This window comes from Pseudophryne corroboree (genome assembly GCF_028390025.1).
Source record: "Pseudophryne corroboree isolate aPseCor3 chromosome 3 unlocalized genomic scaffold, aPseCor3.hap2 SUPER_3_unloc_90, whole genome shotgun sequence".
Taxonomy (NCBI): domain Eukaryota; kingdom Metazoa; phylum Chordata; class Amphibia; order Anura; family Myobatrachidae; genus Pseudophryne; species Pseudophryne corroboree.
In genome coordinates, this window is record NW_026967586.1 from 71,781 (window position 1) to 93,718 (window position 21,938).

Here is a 21,938-nt window from a genome sequence, read left to right on the forward strand (position 1 = left end):
CCGGGGTCTGCGCCACCTGTATTACGGTAATGGCGGGCTCTGCGCCACCTATATTACGGTAACAGTGGAGTCTGCGCTACCTGTATTATGTTAACGGTGGGGTCTGCGTCACTTGTATTACGGTAACGGTGCGGTCTGCGCCACCTGTATTACGGTAACGGTGGGGTTTGCGCCACCTGTATTACGGTAACGGTGGGGTTTGTGCCACCTGTATTACGGTAACGGCGGGGTCTGCGCCACCTGTATTACGGTAACGTTGGGGCCTGCGCCACCTGTATTACGGTAACGGCGGGATCTGCGCCAACTGTATTATGGTAATGGCGGGGTCTGCGCCACCTGTATTACGGTAATGGCGGGGTCTGCGCCACCTGTATTACGGTAACGGATGGGTCTGCGCACCTTGTATTACGGTAACGGCGGGGTCTGCACCACCTGTATTACTGTAACGGCGGAGTCTGCGTCACTTGTATTACGGTAACGGCGGGGTCTGCGCCACCTGTATTACTGTAACGGCGGGGTCTGCGCCACCTGTATTACAGTAACGGCGGGGTCTGCGCCCCCTGTATTACGGTAACGGCGGGGTTTGCGCCACCTGTATTACGGTAACGGCGGGGTTTGCGCCACCTGTATTACGGTAACGTTGGGGCCTGCGCCACCTGTATTACGGTAACGGCGGGATCTGCGCCAACTGTATTATGGTAATGGCGGGGTCTGCGCCACCTGTATTACGGTAATGGCGGGGTCTGCGCCACCTGTATTACGGTAACGGATGGGTCTGCGCACCTTGTATTACGGTAACGGCGGGGTCTGCACCACCTGTATTACTGTAACGGCGGAGTCTGCGTCACTTGTATTACGGTAACGGCGGGGTCTGCGCCACCTGTATTACTGTAACGGCGGGGTCTGCGCCACCTGTATTACAGTAACGGCGGGGTCTGCGCCCCCTGTATTACGGTAACGGCGGGGTTTGCGCCACCTGTATTACGGTAACGGCGGGGTTTGCGCCACCTGTATTACGGTAACGGCGGGGTCTGCGCCACCTGTATTACGGTAACGTTGGGGCCTGCGCCACCTGTATTACGGTAACGCCGGGGTCTGCGCCATCTGTATTACGGTAACGCCGGGGTCTGCGCCACCTGTATTACGGTAATGGCGGGCTCTGCGCCACCTGTATTACGGTAATGGTGGGGTCTGCGCCACCTGTATTACGGTAACAGCGGCGTCTGCGCCACCTGTATTACGGTAACGGCGGCGTCTGCGCCACCTGTATTACGGTAACGGCGGGGTCTGTATCACCTGTATTACGGTAACGGCGGGGTCTGCGCCACCTGTATTACGGTAACGGCAGGGTCTGCGCCACCTGTATTACAGTAATAGGACACTAGAGTGTCAGCCACCTGTACAGGGATAATGCAGCACCAGAGGCTGCTCCAGCTGCACTATAACAAGGCACCAGAGGCTGCTCCCCCTGTAGTACAGAACCTGACACCAGAGCTGCTCAGCCTATAGAATAATAATAATAATATCATTACCTGCTGCCAGACACAGCAATGGCTGCTCTCTGCTCCTGCTGCCTTGTGGGAATGATAGGAGGAAGGCGGAGCTCAGACCAGGGGAAAATGGCCGCCGCTCCTGACGTCACTGCACGGCCAGGGAACCTATTGCTGCTGCCGGACTGGACTACAAGAAAATGGCCGCCGGCCTCCTGCACTGAGGACATGTATGTTAAACATCATTACAGAGGGCGGGCCTGTGGGCAGGGTGAAGGAGGGGAGGGGCTAGTAACCAGGAAGCTGCCTGTGGCAACCATGCCCTACTTCCTGCCTTCGCGTTCCACCTTACTTCCGGATGTGCGTTCCACATACCGGAAGTTAGTTTTCATTGACTGCTGCAGCCTCGCAGTGTCCGTGGAGATCAGGTAATGATGTCTTACTATACAGGGGGAGCAGCCTGTGGTGTCCTGACATTATTATTATACAGGGGGAGCAGCCTGTGGTGTCCTGTTATTATTACTATACAGGAGGAGCAGCCTGTGGTGTCCTGTTATTATTACTATACAAGAGGAGCAGGCTGTGGTGTCCTGTTATTATTATTATACAGGGGGAGCGACCTGTGGTGTCCTGTTATTATTATAATACAGAGGGAGCGGCCTGTGGTGTCCTGTTGTTATTAGTGTTATATAGAGGGAGCAGGTTTTTGTGTACTGTTATTATTATACAGGGACAGCAGCTTGTGATAATTAATATGCATTGGGAGTGGTGGTGGTGTCCTGCTTTTAAAGACGTCTGTCTTTATTTTTATACTGGGGTGCAGCCTTTAGTGTCGTTATTATTATTATTTATTATTATTATTAATTTTATTTTATGTAATTGTGGGGATTGAAAATATTGCTCAGTATGAAGCAAATGTATATCACACATCTGGGAGCGTCATTGTGGCATCACTTATCTATAGTCATAGTACAGGGACCTAACTGGGGAGGTGAGGAAATCTGGGAGTGTCACAGTGACATCACTTATATCGGGTTCAGTATGGTATGCCGGCGGTCGGGCTCCTGGCGACCAGCATACCGGCGTCGGGGGCCCGACCGCCGGCTTACCGACAATGTGGCGAGCGCAAATGAGCCCCTTGCGGGCTCGCCACGCAACGGGCACGGTGGCGCGCCACGCTATTTTATTCTCCCTCCAGGGGGTCGTGGACCCCCACGAGGAAGAATAAGTGTCGGTATGCCGGCTGTCGGGATTTCGGCGCCGGTATACTGTGCGCCGGGATCCCGTCAGTCGGCATACTGAGGATCACCCCTTATGTCTATAGTAATAATATTGGGACATGACTGGGGAGGTGAGGAAATCTGGGAGTGTCACTGTGACATCACTTATATCTATAGTAATAATACAGGGACATGACGGGAGGTGAGGGGATCTGGGAGTGTCACAGTGACATCACATATCTATAGTAATGTAAACCCTCTTTTACCTGGGGGTACAGTGTATATGTGCAATGTGCCTCCACCCAAGCTATTTAGAGCCCAATACTGTAATCGCTTAAGAAATACCCTACCCCTGTAGTGGTCGCCTATAACATTAGTATGTGATATAAGCAGATAGTACTATGCACATTTACCAATCGTACCTTTCCTTTGTGATTTCAGGCTCTTCCACAGATACGGAGACAGTTCCACCCGTAAGTATACTGGTTTTATATGTAACAAGTTATAGGCCACCTTATACAGTTATATCATATAATACTCAAACCATGAACCGTTCTTCTAATATACCCCACCTATACATAATAATATACCCCACCTATACATAATAATATACCCCACCTATACATAATAATATACCCCACCTATACATAATAATATACCCCACCTATACATAATAATATGCCCCACCTATTCATAATAATATACCCCACCTATACATAATAATATACCCCACCTATACATAATAATATACCCCACCTATACATAATAATATACCCCACCTATACATAATAATATAACCCACCTATACATAATAATATACCCCACCTATACATAATAATATATCCCACCTATACATAATAATATACCCCACCTATACATAATAATATACCCCACCTATACATAATAATATACCCCACCTATACATAATAATATACCCCACCTGTACATAATAATATACCCCACCTATACATAATAATATATCCCACCTATACATAATAATATACCCCACCTATACATAATAATATACCCCACCTATACATAATAATATACCCCACCTGTACATAATAATATACCCCACCTGTACATAATAATATACCCCACCTATACATAATAATATACCCCACCTATACACAATAATATACCCCACCTATACACAATAATATACCCCACCTATACATAATATTATACTCCACCTATACATAATAATATACTCCACCTATACATAATAATATACTCCACCTATACATAATAATATACCCCACCTATACATAATAATATACTCCACCTATACATAATAATATACTCCACCTATACATAATAATATACCCCACCTATACATAATAATATACCCCACCTATACATAATAATATACCCCACCTATACATAAGGTAATGCATGCAATACAGAACATACGATTCCATAAGAAAGTTGTGGGGCTGTGTTTGAACAACCACCCGGGTTCTCTTACTATAATGGTGCACGGTTGCGGCCCTTTTGTCTCTGTGTATTAGAAGTACTCTGGGTTATATGGGTATCCACTTGGAGCAATTGTCCTCACGATTGTTGAGCAATCCCTACTTCACGGCAATGAATAGCATGGTTTCCATGGAAGTTCTAATTGTAGCGCTCCTAGACAACCTGAAACAGGAAGGTAGTACGTGGAGCTCTCCACCCTGGAATCCCTGACACCCGTGGTCTACTCGTTACATATAGTGGGGTGATGATCTGTGTTACCTGTCCCAGTATAAGCATAGCCCCACTGTAGATCCGTGGGGGTGGCTCCAGAACATACAGAAGTCCCGGTTATTGGCACCTGTCTCTGATAGGTGAGGGGTGCTTAGTCTCCCCAGTGTACCATTTCCAAGTTTAGGTGACCCTGCGCCCTCTCCGAGCTGCTTTCATCATTATACACCACCGCACTCTTTATGACTGCTACCCGGCTGGTCATTATCTAATGGATATGGAGTCTCTAGAGGTGCTATTTGTACTCCTCAGATCCACCGATTCTGCTGGTCCCTGTGCTACTGTGCTGGGGGCTGGTACTTTAATAGTTACAGGATGATAGGGGAGTATGCAGATTAGCAGGATTTATATGGGGGCATCCTGCACTTACAATGATAGTGTGCCCGGTCTGGACCTCCCCCCGACTCCACCTCCTCCAACAACCGGGCTCTTCCCGCAGGTTGGATGGGATGAGGGACACAGCTCTGCCTCGGGGGTAAACTGTCTGCTACTGCTGGACTCCTGGTAGCTGCTGCCTGCACTGCGGTCTCCTCCCATGTACTAGCCTGCCCCGCCAGCACTCCGCCTCCCAGCACTCTCCATGACAACCAGGTACCGGGACTTCCCTGCTCGGCGTCCACCAGCTTCTCCACGAACTCCCCCGCGCACTGCGCGCTAACCAGAGTCCCCTCACCTTCAGCAGGCACAGAATAATAACGTGCATAAACACTATACATTATTGTATCACTAGAAAGATCCAAGTTATTATCACATATATGGTATACATCAGTTGGCAGCATCTCTATTACCTTATAGATCTACACATTCATTAATTGATTTGCCCCCTCATAGTGTCCAAAGGCCTTCAGATCACTAGGGTACTACAGTAATAATACAGGGACATGACTGGGGAAGTGAGGGGACCGGGAGTGTCACAGTGACATCACTTATATCTATAGTAATAATACAGGGACATGACTGGGTAGATGAGGGGATCTGGGAGCGTCACAATAACGTCACTTATATCTATAGTAATAATACAGGGATATGACTGGGGTCTGAGGAGACTTGGGAGTACAGTAGCACCGGGGGATGTGTCTGGGTGATGACTGGAGAGGTGACTGCTGGGAATGGGACATTATAAAATAACACCGGGGGACGTGTCTGGGTGACGACTGAAGAGGTGACTGCTGGGAATGGGACATTATACAGTAACACCAGGGGATGTGTCTGGGTGATGACTGGAGAGGTGACTGCTGGGAATGGGACATTATACAGTAACACCGGGGTATGTGTCTGGTTGATGACTGGAGAGGTGATTGCTGGGAATGGGACATTATACAGTAACACCAGGGGATGTGTCTGGGTGATGACTGGATAGGTGACTGCTGGGAATGGGGCATTATACAGTAACACCAGGGGACGTGTCTGGGTGATGACTGGAGAGGTGACTGCTGGGAATGGGACATTATACAGTAACACCAGGGGACGTGTCTGGGTGATGACTGGAGAGGTGACTGCTGGGAATGGGGCATTATACAGTAACACCAGGGGACGTCTCTGGGTGACGACTGAAGAGGTGACTGCTGGGAATGGGACATTATAAAATAACACCAGGGGATGTGTCTGGGTGATGGCTGGAGAGGTGACTGCTGGGAATGGGGCATTATACAGTAACACCAGGGGACGTGTCTGGGTGATGACTGGATAGGTGACTGCTGGGAATGGTGCATTATACAGTAACACCAGGGGATGTGTCTGGGTGATGACTGGAGAGGTGACTGCTTGGAATGGGACATTATACAGTAACACCAGGGGTTATGTCTGGGTGATGACTGGAGAGGTGACTGCTGGAAATGGGACATTATACAGTAACACCTGTGGTTATGTCTGGGTGATGACTGGAGAGGTGACTGCTGGGAATGGGACATTATACAGTAACACCAGGGGATGTGTCTGGGTGATGACTGGAGAGGTGACTGCTGGGAATGGGGACATTATACAGTAACACCAGGAGACGTGTCTGGGTGATGACTGGAGAGGTGACTGCTGGGAATGGGGCATTATACAGTAACACCAGGGGACGTGTCTGGGTGATGACTGGAGAGGTGACTGCTGGGTATGGGGCATTATACAGTAACACCAGGGGATGTGTCTGGGTGATGACTGGAGAGGTGACTGCTGGGAATGGGACATTATACAGTAACACCAGGCGATGTGTCTGTGTGATGACTGTATCACTGTGTGTGTCAGGTGCCTATAAGGTGTCAGGATGTCACTGTCTATGTCTCCATGCAGGAGGGGGAGTATATAGAGGAACACAGGGGTCTGTCCAAGGATGTGATGATGGAGAATCACCGGCCCCTCACATCACTGGGTAAGAGGAGACTGTCATGTATTGTACAGGGGAGAGCAGGTATGGGGCCCCCTATATACACACACATCATCTGATAATCACATATATATACACTGTACTCAGTCACTGTGTGTCTCCTACAGATGGGCCCAGTAACAGAGATACCCCAGAGAGATGTCCCCGTCCTCTGTATTCCCAGGACTGTACAGAGGAGAATCACAGGATCCCACAGGAGGATCAGGTAGGTGGGATTTAGGGTATCATCCAATACACCAAAGTGACTGTCATTATATGATGTTCAGAGAAGCTGTGTGCGTATAGTACACTGATATTATACTGTTTAACCTCAATTTAATCAAACAGTATGCAAATGCCATTGTATTTTTTGGGTTATTTAGGTAGAACGTCTTTCTCGTATAAAGGCAGAAGATATAGAGGGAGAAGAAGAGACGTATGTGACTGAAATAAAGGCAGAAGATATAGAGGAAGAAGAGATGTATGTGACTTATATGAAGGCAGAAGATACAGAGGGAGAAGAAGAGACGTATGTGACTGATATAAAGGCAGAAGATATAGAGGGAGAAGAAGAGACGTATGTGACTGATATAAAGGCAGAAGATATAGAGGAAGAAGAGATGTATGTGACTGATATAAAGGCAGAAGATATAGAGGAAGAAGAGATGTATGTGACTGATATAAAGGCAGAAGATATAGAGGGAGAAGAAGAGACGTATGTGACTGATATAAAGGCAGAAGATCCAGAGGGAGAAGAAGAGACGTATGTGAGGGGTGATCAGCAGTGTAAGGAGGAGGAGATCCCTACAGATATCAGCACAGGTGAGTAATAAACACTTATTACAGAACAGAGTCACAGATTCTCCTTTCTCAGTAACTACAGCAATATCTTATCCTACACCCTCCTCTGTCAGTACAAATTAGGGAACTTTATTTGCCCAGTGTGGATTCAGGAGCCATCAGCCCCTATAATACTCCTGCTCTCCCCCTCACATCATGTCACTGTGTGTTACCAGCTCAGAGATCTGACCAGTCTCCTCCCCACACTCTCTGGTGTATCTCATACATCAGGAGCCATAGCCCCTATTATACTCCTGCTCTCCCCCTCACATCATGTCACTGTGTGTTACCAGCCCAGAGATCTGACCAGTCTCCTCCCCACACTCTCTGGTGTATCTCATACATCAGGAGACATCAGCCCCTATTATACTCCTGCTCTCACATCATGTCACTGTGTGTTACCAGCCCAGAGATCTGACCAGTCTCCTCCCCACACTCTCTGGTGTATCTCATACATCAGGAGACATCAGCCTCTATTATACTCATGCTCTCCCCCTCACATCATGTCACTGTGTGTTACCAGCCCAGAGATCTGACCAGTCTCCTCCCCACACTCTCTGGTGTATCTCATACATCAGGAGACATCAGCCCCTATTATACTCCTGCTCTCCCCCTCACATCATGTCACTGTGTGTTACCAGCCCAGAGATCTGACCAGTCTCCTCCCCACACTCTCTGGTGTATCTCATACATCAGGAGACATCAGCCCCTATTATACTCCTGCTCTCCCCCTCACATCATGTCACTGTGTGTCACTAGCAGTACCTCTGTCTATGGTATTACATGCCCTGAGAGTGTCTCTATTAGCACACGCCGGTCTATATTTAAACTACTCTTTATTTATTTTTTCTCTAACATGCATAAGGGATACTGGGGACTTATTACAATGGGGTATAGATGGGGTCCAAAAGAGCTGGTGCACTTAAAATTTCTTCCAAATGCAATCGCAGCACGCCGCACACCCCTAACAATGGCGGGAGGTGAGAAGAGTGGTGAGTACAAACCAGGGGACCCGGCTCTTGGTGCGGCGCGATTACAGGGGCGGCATACGGACGCTCTACGGCGGGATCCGCTATAGCCCCCCTGTGTACACTGGCAGCGGTGGTGGAAACAGGCATTCATGTTACGTTTTACACCTGTTAGGAGACACTGCCAGTATAAATATCTATAGAGCTCCAATGCCGTTACAGGGGGCGGAGCTTCCTTAGAGCGGGAGCAGCGGCGTTTTGGCACCTTCCTCTGCTTACAGCTGCAGCAGCAAGGACACACAGCTCCTGCAGACACTTGTGATACACAGGAAACTGGTACAGGGGTGTAAATAAGGGGAGAACCGCTATCATACACTCTATAGTGTCCTAAAAAGGACAAGACTCCTGTGTTATACTGTGATAAACAGCCTGTAGTCTCAATGGGTCTGACAGGCTTTGGGTGTGCCGTTCCTCTCTCTCTCTGTGTGTCCTTTTCACATACCAGTCTGGGCAGGCTTGCTATTTAATATACTTATCTGTGATTCTCTCCCTCTGAGGCTGGTTCCCACTCATGTGAACAATGCAGCCAGTCCTCCCAAGTTAGTGAGGAGACTTGGGGGAGGGTCAGGAGCCATCTTGGCTCAGTGACATAAAAACCATGATGGCAGACATGTCATCCCAGCTCACTGCTAATAATCAGCAGGCTGTAGCAGACCTAGCTGCAAAGGCCGATAATAAACAGTCCCCACCCCCCCTAGCTCAGGTCCATATAGTTGTGGGCTGCCCGATTTACTCTCAGAATCTGAGGACGAGGTACAGGAGGAAGGGAGGAATGGGATCCTATTAAGAGGATTTACCTTCTGCACAGGGTATTGAGCCCCTTATACTTGCTATCAGGGATGTGATAAAAGTCCCTTTGGAAGACGCTGCAGCGGTCGTTTTTCTTAGCACAGAAAAAGAAACTAGTGTCACTTTCCCCGATTCTAAGGAACTAGATGACATGTTTAAGTTAACCTGGAAAAATCCTGATAAAAAATACCAGGTGACAAATCGGTTTCTGCACACTTTCCCATTTTCTCCAGAAGGCAGGAAACACTGGGGAGAGCCCCCGGCAGCAGACGTATCAGTCTCCTATCAAAGAAAGTGCTATTACCAGTCCCTGGCTCCTCTGCATTAAAGGACCCTGGGGATAGGAAAATAGAGACTACATTAAAGTCTATTTACACAGCGGCTGGTGTATCACAAAGACCTGTGATAGCGGGTTGCCGGATGACACATGCCATTCATACATGGGCGAGTCAAATTCAAGAAGGACTTGCTGGAGATACGTCCCTGGTGACTCTTATAAAGCACATTCAGGACAATGCACGCCTCCAGTGTGACTGTCTCAAGGGAATAGGTGCTATTAACGCTAGGACTACTGCCATGGCAGTGTCGGCGCACAGAACTTTGTGGCTGCGTCAGTGGATAGCGGACGCAGATTCCAAGCGCAGAGTGTGGAGTCTCTTCCTTTCTCAGGGGAGTGGCTATTCAGGGTTGAGTTGGATACATGGATTTCAAAGGTTACTGCGGGTAAATCCACGTTTCTCCCCTCTGGGGCCCCACTGGCTAGGCATTCCCACCTCGGGAGGTCTTACCCAGTCCTTTCGGACTGCCAGGTTCAGATCAAGAGCCGTTGGCACCTCAAATGAGTGAGAGGCACCAGAGGCAAAACAAGAAAACCAGCCGCCGCAGGTTCTCGGTAACAAAGCACCAGTTCAGCTTCCACTAGGGCCTTGGCATGATGTTGCCCCCCCCCCCCAACCCTGAGGGGATCTCGGGGTGTGATCTCGACTGCGTTGGCGGGGATTGGGGTTCCGACAATCGAACTTGGGCTGGGAGGACAGCTGACTGTGTAGGAAGTAGACGAGGTGGTTGAATGTAGTTCTTCCTCATGAGGTGGAGGACTAGTGGGTGTTAGAGTTGGCTGGAGGGCATAAAAAGAATGAGAACTCTGTAGAAGGATAACTGTGCTTTTAATGAAGAAACAACTGTACACCGATACTTGAGGAATTGAAAGACACGAAATAATGAACTGAAGTCTATGATTAAACGAGGTGAGGAATGGAGCTGAAGATCACCGGTATTGCGGAACTGAAAGACTGTGGTTTATGGTTGGTAGACAAGGCTGAAGTAGACTGGGTTTTTGAAGAACTGAAAGACTGGCTTGTGACTGGTAGATGAGGCTGAGAAACTCTGACTTTGAAGAAATGAAGACTGTGGCTTGGGCTTGGAAAGTGAGGCCGAAGAACTCCGATCTGGAAGAAGTTCCATGTAGTGAATTTCTTCCCAGTATAATAATATCCTGAGCATTTTCTGGAGGTTTTATATACAACCTGCTGTGATATAAACTCCCCCCCCCCCCCTTTTTTTCTGTGGTTTAGAGGGGTTATTCAGTTGGAGCTGGTGTCGCTTTGATAAATGTCCTTTGCCTGCTATTATGCTATAACTATATGCTGTTTTCCACAGTGTAACTATAATTGGCATTAAGACATAGTATATATTAGTACGGCCGTACTGGTGATCCAAAGTTCTATGTTTAGGTACAAGGTAAATCCATCCGTAGATGGTACGTGGCATATATGAATTTTTACACTTATATTATCTTTAAACCTATTGATGTTCTTTCTGTGACCGCCGTGTCACATGCTGATTAAATTAGGTGATTACATGTATTTATTTATTTCTGTGACCGCCGTGTCACTTGCTGATTAATCAGCTGCTGATCAATTAGGTGATTGCACATATATATTTTTTCTTGTGACCGCCGTGTCACATGCTGATCATTCAGCTGATTGCATGTCATTTCTTATGTTTGCAACCATTGTGTTACACATAATATTGGCATAAGGCAAACCCATCTGTAGATGGTATGTGGCTCATATAATACATTTTTCCACATAAATTGCCCTTTACAGATTTATATAATCACATCATTTTCATTGTGGCCGCCAAGTCAGTTTTGAGTAGCCAGAAGACTGCATTTGATTTCTTATGTCTGTAACATTTATGTTACATATGCTCTTTTTCCTCAACATATATTAGCCACACGGCATATATTTGGAGTGACCAAAGAGGGGAGCCTAAAAATTGCGGTCATACCTCACTGGAGATGCCCAATCTCTACTGAACTTGGAAGCTAAGCAGTGAAAGGCCGGGTTAGTACTAGGATGGGAGACCACCTCTGAACTCCCTGGTGCTGCAATAAACTGGCTATCGGACACAGTGGCACCAAATTTTATGCTATCCAATACTTGGATTCATGTGACCAATGATTTAATTCTCTGCGCCTACAATGACCTTAAATGGATATTAGCAGAATAAATGATGGTCACACATTACACAAGAGATATTATATAAGAGCCTGGTGAACAGAGCACCACAGATTTCAACTTCCGGCATTTTACAGATTCTGGTATTTAAGATCACGAATAACATAATTTATTTATATTTTCGCTAAGCTAATTTGTTCACGTATGGCCACTCATAGAATCTAATTATAATATTTACTGACAATGCCTATTATATGTCGTACTTAAATCACTCTAAAAGGTTGAGGAACACAGTACGCAATTGGCGTATGAAATACCGTAATGGTACGCACTTAGCGTACCAGACGCTTAGCCGTGGATAAGACGAACGAGCGGCACGTTCGCTCACGGCTTGATGCGTAGAGGCAAGCACGCTATATGCTGCCGACTAACGTAATGATACGCTATCAGCGTAGCGGACGCTCGAGACCACGAGGAGATCACAAGCGGCGCTGACGCTCACAGAGTTAAACCTTTGTAACAATATTATAAACAATGTACTTATACTATATACCTTTGTGCAGTGATAAGGTGTAAATGCAACACAGTGTAACCTTGTTAGTTTAAAAGCTGTATGAGCGATTGTGACGCTCTGAGAACCCTTTAGCAATGTAATAAACAACTCAGATACCGGTCTTAGGTTCTAACACCTTGAATGAACGTTCTATTGCAAAAGAATACACAATACAAGTCATACACTACCAAACTAACATAAAATACCTAACAGAATTACTACACGTTAAAATACAATAAAGACACAATTACTTTTAAGGGGGGAAGGAGAGAGAGAGAGAGATGGCTTACAACATTAATAGGAGATAAATGGTTGCAGAGAAACTTACGCACAAGGGAAACAATCGCAAGCGCCTTTCTGGATATCCAGCTCCCGATTATCAGTGATGAGAACCGTTGAGAAGAGTAGAGCTGGATCAGATCGGCTTGTCTTTATATACCCTACACACAGTAAAATACAATGGTCCCTACAATCTTATTGTTCATTGGACACAGGAATTCGTCTCCGCATTATAACAAAAGGTCATAGGTTGGTTCATACAGGTGGGCTGTGTCTATTTCAAACTGTTCAGGTGGGAGGGGAACTGAGGTTTCCCGCCGCATGGGTAATAAAGTGCAAATATAGTAAATGTCCATAAACTTCTTATGTCCATAACTATACGCACGAGCGAGTAATCCGCTTCAAACCAACACCGGAATATTGCTAATTAAATACTCTTCCGATGGATACTAAACACCACTGTGTAACCCCTGTCTGACCCTTCATATCAAACAAAGAGGGATCTCTTTGTCCATGAACATGCTATATTAACTAAACTTTCAGATTCTATCAAAGGGACCATAATCTACAAAATACATTATATGGTTAAAATATGTAACGATTGAGTCGCACGCTAGACGTACACAAACTCTACCGTAAATGCGCATACCGTGCGCCTGCGAGTGCACGCAAAGGTGTGTATGCGCACGCACGGGAGGGCTCATGAACGTGCAGCGGGGAAACGCATGAGGTGCAAATATGGCAGTGTGCATCATGATATTTTTCTGACTTTTACAGTCCACCCTTTGGCAGTCACCAATAACTGCCACTTCCTAAAACATTTCAAAAAGAGAAAACTATATGTCATGTGTAAATACATTTCTATGGTCGGGTAGGGGAGGAGAGAAGAAGGTGTGAAACGGGTATGACCTAGTGAGATAGCAGAAGCATGTGTGTATGAATCCATGTTTGGGGGGTCATGTATCATCGTGCCGTACGTGTTTTAAATCAAGCTTCGAGGTATTGCGAAGTATACATTTGAATTCCTTCTTATCCCGTATTAAGGGTCTGTGGATGGGCTGTCAAACTTTACCGAGCTCTCTTCGGCTTTTGGTTGCAACAAAATGGGGGAGCACATTTTAGTTGATGATACATGAATGGGGGGATATGTGAGTGCTGATATCTGTGCCTGTATTCCCTATCGACTATGTGTGTCATTACCTGAAGGTTGTAGAGATGAAGATAAGAAACAATTATGGTAAATGCAGTGATATTCTATGTGAGGTTAATATGCATTTGTTGATTGAAGTCTTGTCTGGTGTCTTGTCTTGATGTACATGTTGACTGTAGTCTACTTGGGCTTTTGCCATAAGTGCGAGCAAAAGCTTTCTCAATGTCCATAGACTTACAAAAAGTGTTGGGCTAGCGTAAAATTAACGTTACTAGGGATAAGAGGGTCTATGGCATAGTCCATTTGTTGTCTGTGTAAAAGGTTGTCAAATTCTTCTTCCAAGCTTCTTCCAAGCGGATGTCTTTTTACCTTGGAAAAAAACAAAGGAGAAACGGGTGAAAGAAACGGACCGTGGAATCACATTTTCATCACAACATTGGGGTATATTTACTAAGATTCGTAATTTCTGTAAAAAGGTCAAAGTTCAATCACGAATGACATCGACAGTGTAAAACTGCAACTTTTTGAATGGATTACGACTAATTTACTAAGCTGTCGTATTCGTGTTTTTCTTTGCTTCCGATGTCGATGTCATTCGTGTTTTTTTACCTAATTTCACGGCAGTGATTAGCAAAACACTGCCGTTTTTTTTTACAATCAATCTCGGCCGGATTTGTGTGATCCGTGCTGGGTTTTTTTTTTTTTTTAAAGTAAACAATGTAATTTTCTTAAAAAAAATGCGTGGGGTCCCCCCTCCTAAGCATAACCAGCCTCGGGCTCTTTGAGCCGATCCTGGTTGCAGAAATATGGGGGGAAAAATGACAGGGGTTCCCCCATATTTAAGCAACCAGCATCGGGCTCTGCGCCTGGTCCTGGTCCCAAAAATACGGGGGACAAAAAGAGTAGGGGTCCCCCGTATTTTTAAAACCAGCACCGGGCTCCACTAGCTGGACAGATAATGCCACAGCCGGGGGTCACTTTTATATAGTGCCCTGCGGCCGTGGCATCAAAAATCCAACTAGTCACCCCTGGCCGGGGTACCCTGGGGGAGTGGGGACCCCCTCAATCAAGGGGTCCCCCCCCCCAGCCACCCAAGGGCCAGGGGTGAAGCCCGAGGCTGTCCCCCCCCATCCAATGGGCTGCGGATGGGAGGGCTGATAGCCTTTGTTGAAAAATAAAAGATATTGTTTTTAGTAGCAGTACTACAAGTCCCAGCAAGCCTCCACCGCATGCTGGTACTTGGAGAACCACAAGTACCAGCATGCGGCGGAAAAACTGGCCGCTGGTACCTGTAGTACTACCACTAAAAAAATACCCAAAAAAACACAAGACACACACACCGTGAAAGTAAAATTTTATTACATACACACATACATACATACTTACCTTATGTTCTCACGCAGGTCGGTCCTCTTGTCCAGTAGAATCCAAGGGGTACCTGTTGAAGAAATTCTACTCACCAGATCCAGTGGTCCAGGCTCCTCGTCAAATCCAGGCATAATCCACGTACTTGAATAAAACAAAAAAACGCTTGCCCGACCACGAACTGAAAGGTGACCCATGTTTGCACATGGGTCACCTTCCCCCGAATGCCAGAAACCCACTTTGCCTTCTGGCTAAGTGGGTTTCTTCAGCCAATCAGGGAGTGCCACGTTGTAGCACTCTCCTGATCAGCTGTGTGCTCCTGTCCTCACTGACAGGCAGCACGCGGCACTGTTACAATGTAGCGCCTATGCGCTACATTGTAACCAATGATGGGAACTTTCTGCCCTGCGGTTGACCTAAAGTGACGTCACCGCTGAGCAGAAAGTTCCCATCATTGGTTACAATGTAGCGCATAGGCGCTACATTGTAACACTGCCGCGTGCTGCCTGTCAGTGAGGACAGGAGCACACAGCTGATCAGGAGAGTGCTACAACGTGGCACTCCCTGATTGGCTGAAGAAACCCACTTAGCCAGAAGGCAAAGTGGGTTTCTGGCATTCGGGGGAAGGTGACCCATGTGCAAACATGGGTCACCTTTCAGTTCGTGGTCGGGCAAGCGTTTTTTTGTTTTATTCAAGTACGTGGATTATGCCTGGATTTGACGAGGAGCCTGGACCACTGGATCTGGTGAGTAGAATTTCTTCAACAGGTACCCCTTGGATTCTACTGGACAAGAGGACCGACCTGCGTGAGAACATAAGGTAAGTATGTATGTATGTATGTGTGTATGTAATAAAATTTTACTTTCACGGTGTGTGTGTCTTGTGTTTTTTTGGGTATTTTTTTAGTGGTAGTACTACAGGTACCAGCGGGCCAGTTTTTCCGCCGCATGCTGGTACTTGTGGGTCTCCAAGTACCAGCATGCGGTGGAGGCTTGCTGGGACTTGTAGTACTGCTACTAAAAACAATATCTTTTATTTTTCAACAAAGGCTATCAGCCCTCCCATCCGCAGCCCATTGGATGGGGGGGACAGCCTCGGGCTTCACCCCTGGCCCTTGGGTGGCTGGGGGGGGGGGACCCCTTGATTGAGGGGGTCCCCACTCCCCCAGGGTACCCCGGCCAGGGGTGACTAGTTGGATTTTTGATGCCACGGCCGCAGGGCACTATATAAAAGTGACCCCCGGCTGTGGCATTATCTGTCCAGCTAGTGGAGCCCGGTGCTGGTTTTAAAAATACGGGGGACCCCTACTCTTTTTGTCCCCCGTATTTTTGGGACCAGGACCAGGCGCAGAGCCCGATGCTGGTTGCTTAAATATGGGGGAACCCCTGTCATTTTTTTCCCCATATTTCTGCAACCAGGATCGGCTCAAAGAGCCCGAGGCTGGTTATGCTTAGGAGGGGGGACCCCACGCAATTTTTTTTAACAACAAAAAACACTTTCCCACCACTTCCCATTGATATACATGCACGGATCTCATGGATCCCTGCATGCATCTCAAATCACGAAAAAATAAAGCAGGTCTGTTTTTTTTTAGGACTTTTTTGCGAATTGTAATTATTCACGGCAGTGTTTAGTGGTTTTTTGCTTAGTAAATGACCGAGATTCGTAACTAAACAGGCGTAATTTGACCGATGGTGTATTCATTCGTAATTTTTTACCTGAACTAGCAAAAAATTACGAATGCCCTCATCACTGCCGTGATTAGTGTTTAGTAAATGACCGAGATTGACCGAGATGACACTTAGAAGAAAAAACGGCATCTCGGTCAAAATCGGGAGCTTAGTAAATTTACCCCATTGTCTCTATCGTTGGGTCATAAATCAAATCCAATCGATATGACGATACCCAAGATACACAGAAGAAATTTCCCTATGTCCATTATAATTCCTTGAGCCCATTCTCCTAAACCAGAGAAACAATTTCGCGGGTTCAACCATGACACCCAACCGGTCAGCTCATTACCCACAGCAGCAAGGGTGAGATTGTGTCTCCTGCAGAATTCCCACTTTAATTGGAGAATGTCGTCCATCTTTTGGTCTATGACCTCGACCGGGTCCTCGGTGCTATTCGTAATATAAGTGCAGCATTTTACGCCGTACTGCGTTGCCAGTGTGACACAATATCCACCTGTTACTGCCGTGAGATAATTGAGAACCATCCTATGCTGAACCAGTTCTGTTTTATAAGCTTGGAGCTCCCTTCCGGTATATCTAAAAGTGTTGTCATACATTTCGGTGATATTGTCTATCAAATTTGCGAGCGCGTTGATGTATTTGAAATTTATCACCCCCCTGGCGGTACGAGTGATATCCATTGCGAGGAGAAACTGAATCCCGGTGGATTCATAGATCAGGTCAGAGGCATGATGCTCTGTCCTTTCTACCAGGTGCCTTTTAACTACATGCTCGTAATGGGTGTGAGTATAAGGAGCTGGGGCACTGCGGTGAATGTCTTTCATTTTGTTATGCGATACCGTCATTACCTCAGGCAGTACTTTTCCAATATAACCTAATCCTTCTGAGTTTGGGGCAAGCCACTTATACGCCTTTCTCCCGCATATGAAATATGCATCATCGGGGAGAACATATGGGACTGAATATGCTAGAACCATGTTACACATCTTCCATGTGAACCCTCCTAGCCCTAATTCTCCCATCTGTCTAGTACACGTATCCGCTTGTATGATATGTGCACAGTATCCTGGTGATACTTCTCCAACTCTCATGGTCCTACTTCCTAGGGTATACCTATATCGGAAATATTTTCCACTACTGGCTATATGGCGTACAAGTTCTGTATCTGTAGGCATTCTATCGGCTCTATATGAAAAAGTCATGGTTTTGTTATTCCATGACACTTCCCAATTTCCCGGCTTTCGGGGATTGGAAATGTTAAAACACACTAAGGACCTATCCACATGGCATTGGTGGAGCTTCAAACTAGGAGGACTAGAGATATTAAACCTCTTGTCCACCGGCCTCCCACCACTTAACTCAAGTACCTCCCCTATCGTTAAAGGAAATGGTACTAGTCCTGACTGTTACGATTCCTGTACTCCAGACTGGAGAAGATCTTATGGCAGAGATCTGAGTACAGGAACCATATACAGGTTGTGGGAGCTGGAGAGCCTAGTAACCCCTGGCGCCCTAACTCCGTTGTCTCGCCCGTGTTATCAGAAATCCCCTGCGAGACTATGGTTGCTTGAGCCCATGGCAGCCGCGTTCGAAGGGCGGATTATGTCTGCCCAACCCCGATGCCCCCGCAGGTCTTAATGGGAGACAAGGGGAAGTCCGAGACAGGGTGATAACAAGGGGCCCTCTGACTAAGCAACCAAGCCAGGGGTTACAAGCTAACTTAACTAAATCAAAAGGTATGTGCGGACTAGCCGCCAGGGAAAAGGACAACCAAAGATCCACTGATCCGACACTCCTATCCGGCACCGCTGGACACCAGAGTGGATCTTGTGGAAGCGGAATCCTCCGCAAAGCTCCAGAACACAATATAAACAAAATAATAAGTTATAGCGGACAAGCCGCAACACACGGCTGCGCCGCGACTCACGAACACCACCAGATGTTAAAGGTGCTCGGTCAGACTCCAGGAATAGATGGTAACTTCCGAGTACAGGATCACTGATAACAGGAACAAACGGATAGACCGGGACTGGAAACTTTCTCTGCAGCAGACACAGGCAAACAGGAAGCTATCACCGGCGTCTGTGAGAAGTCCTGGGAGTGCTTATATTTGAGAGCCCTCCAATCCTGATCCAGACAGGGTAATTACATGATGATGCCGTGCAGCTGCATGCTGCATGGCCAGAACACACAGGCACTGATTAATTAAGACCCAGCAACAGGGAATGCAGTCTGACCGTGGCGTTCCTGTTGCTAGGGTCTGAGCGGCTCCGTGCGCCCGGCGTCTCTGGTTGCTAGGCGCCGGGCCGCACGGCCGCGCGGACCCCGGCGCCTAACAGTACCCCCCCCTTGAGGAGGGGTCAAGGAACCCCTAAATCCGGGTTTCTGAGGAAATTCTTGAAAAAATGCCCTTTTTAGTCTTGGGGCATGAAGGTCCTCATCTAGGACCCACGACCTTTCCTCAGGACCATAACCTCTCCAATGCACCAAAAAATAGAGCCGACCCCGGGACAACTTGGAATCGAGAACCTTCTCAACCACGAACTCCTGCTGACCCTGTACATTAACTGGTGATCTCCCCTGAGGTTTTTTACGAGGAAATCTGCTAGATGAAACATATGGTTTGAGCAAAGAGCAATGGAAGGTATTTCCGATCCGTAAAGTTTTTGGTAGCTGTAACCGGAAAGCAACTGGATTGACTTTTTTGATAATGAGAAATGGTCCAATAAATCTAGGACCCAATCTGGCTGAGGTTTGTCGAAGTTTGATATTGCGAGTCGACAGCCACACCCTGTCTCCTACTTTAAAAGTGCACGGCCGCCGGAGCCTGTCAGAAAATTTTTTTTCCCTGAAAGCTGCTTTTCTGAGAGCAATGTGCACTCTTTTCCAAATAAGTTTAAGATGAGAGGTCAGGGCCAGAGAGGAGACAGAGGAATGTTGGAAAAATGAATTAGCTCTGGGGTGGAAACCAAAAACTGCAAAAAATGGAGACACATTGGTGGAGGAATGACAGGCATTATTATAAGCAAACTCTGCCAATGGAAGAAACTCAGACCAGTCATTTTGGAGTTTGGCCGAGTACAAACGTAAATATTGTTTTAGGGATTGGTTCACTCGCTCAGTCTGTCCATTTGATTGTGGATGATAACCGGAGGTTAATGATAATTTCATCTTTAACGAAGCACAAAAAGACTTCCAAAATTGTGCAATGAATTGTGGACCCCTGTCAGAAACAATATCAGTGGGTAACCCATGGAGTCTGAAAACATGACGGAGGAACAAGACTGCCAATCCCTGGGCAGATGGCAATCGGGGAAGACCAACAAAATGAGCCATCTTACTAAAACGGTCCACTACCACCCATATGACTGTGCATCCAGCTGACAGAGGGAGATCCACCACAAAATCCATGGAGATATGCGACCATGGTCTAAGAGGAATATTCAATGGCATAAGTTGACCAATAGGTAAAGAGCGAGGAACTTTATGCTGTGCACAGACCTGACACGAAAAAACAAATTCTTTAATGTCTTTAGAAAGACCAGGCCACCACACTGAGCGGGATACCAATTCCAAAGTTTTAGCGACTCCCAGATGCCCTGCAACTTTGCTATCATGAAATTCCTCCAAAACAGTTGCTCTCAAAAACTCAGGAACAAAAAGACGACCAGCAGGAGTATTTCCCGGAGCTTGATGTTGAAGCAGCTTCAATTGAGAGAAAACATCCTGTGTGAGACCTGCCTGAATGACTGAAGGCGGAAGTATGGGAGTAACAGGACTGTTGTCTTGAACAGGAAGAAAACTGCGTGAGAGGGCATCTGCCTTGGTATTCTTGGAACCAGGTCTGAAGGTGATAATGAATTTGAAACGAGTAAAAAATAAAGCCCAACGAGCCTGTCGGGCATTCAGTCGCTTAGCTGATTCAATGTATTGAAGATTTTTGTGATCCGTCAAAACTGAAATGGTATGGGTCGCTCCTTCAAGCCAATGTCTCCACTCCTCAAAAGCCCATTTAATAGCCAGCAACTCCCGATTACCAACATCGTAGTTGGATTCAGCAGACGAGAATTTCCTGGACATAAAGGCACAAGGATGTAACTCAAGGGAATCTGGATCCTTCTGAGAAAGGATAGCCCCTACACCAACCTCCGAGGCATCTACCTCAATGATGAAAGGCAATTCTGGGTTGGGATGTCTAAGGACAGGGGCTGAGACAAAGGCTTGTTTCAAGGCCTGAAAAGATGCTTTAGCTTCACATGACCAATTGGTAGGATCCGCTCCCTTCTTAGTGAGCGCCACAATGGGAGCAACTAGGTCAGAGAAAGAGTGAATAAACCTTCTATAATAGTTTGCAAACCCTAAAAAGCGCTGAATTGCTTTTAAGTTAGTGGGTTGCGCCCAACTCAGGATGGCTTGGAGCTTCTTAGGTTCCATTCGGAATCCCCGAGGGGAAATAATGTACCCTAAAAAGGATACCTCCGTGACGTGAAATTCACACTTCTCCGGTTTGGCATACAAGTGATTTTCACGTAATTTCTTAAGCACCTGACGCACCTGGGTAACATGTTGTTCTACAGAGTCAGAATATATCAAAATGTCGTCTAAATAGACCACGACGAATCTTCCCAGAAACTCACGGAGCACATCATTAATGAGATCCTGAAAGACTGCCGGAGCGTTAGATAGGCCGAATGGCATGACCAGATACTCATAGTGGCCTGATTGAGTACTGAATGCCGTTTTCCACTCATCCCCTGACCTGATTCTAATGAGATTATATGCTCCTCTCAGGTCAATTTTGGAAAAAATAACAGCCGAACGTAGCTGATCAAAGAGGACAGAGATCAGCGGTAGGGGGTAAGTATTTTTTACTGAGATCTTATTCAAGGCTCGAAAGTCAATGCAGGGTCTGAGGGAACCATCCTTCTTCTCTACGAAGAAGAAACCTGCACTTAAAGGGGATTTAGATGGCCT

The 21,938-nt window shown here is 46.7% G+C and overlaps 1 protein-coding gene and 1 pseudogene across 1 annotated transcript in view; both read left to right on the plus strand.

Annotated features, from left to right (window-relative positions):
- Positions 1-1,836: 1,836 nt before the first annotated feature.
- Positions 1,837-21,938, plus strand: part of LOC134984905 (oocyte zinc finger protein XlCOF6.1-like) — a 31,088-nt gene continuing 10,986 nt past the window's right edge. The window contains exons 1-2 of the mRNA XM_063950377.1: positions 1,837-1,918; positions 3,152-3,183. The gene's annotated coding sequence lies outside the window, so the exon portion shown is untranslated. The remainder of the gene's footprint in view (positions 1,919-3,151; positions 3,184-21,938) is intronic.
- Positions 11,739-11,858, plus strand: LOC134984908 (5S ribosomal RNA; annotated as a pseudogene).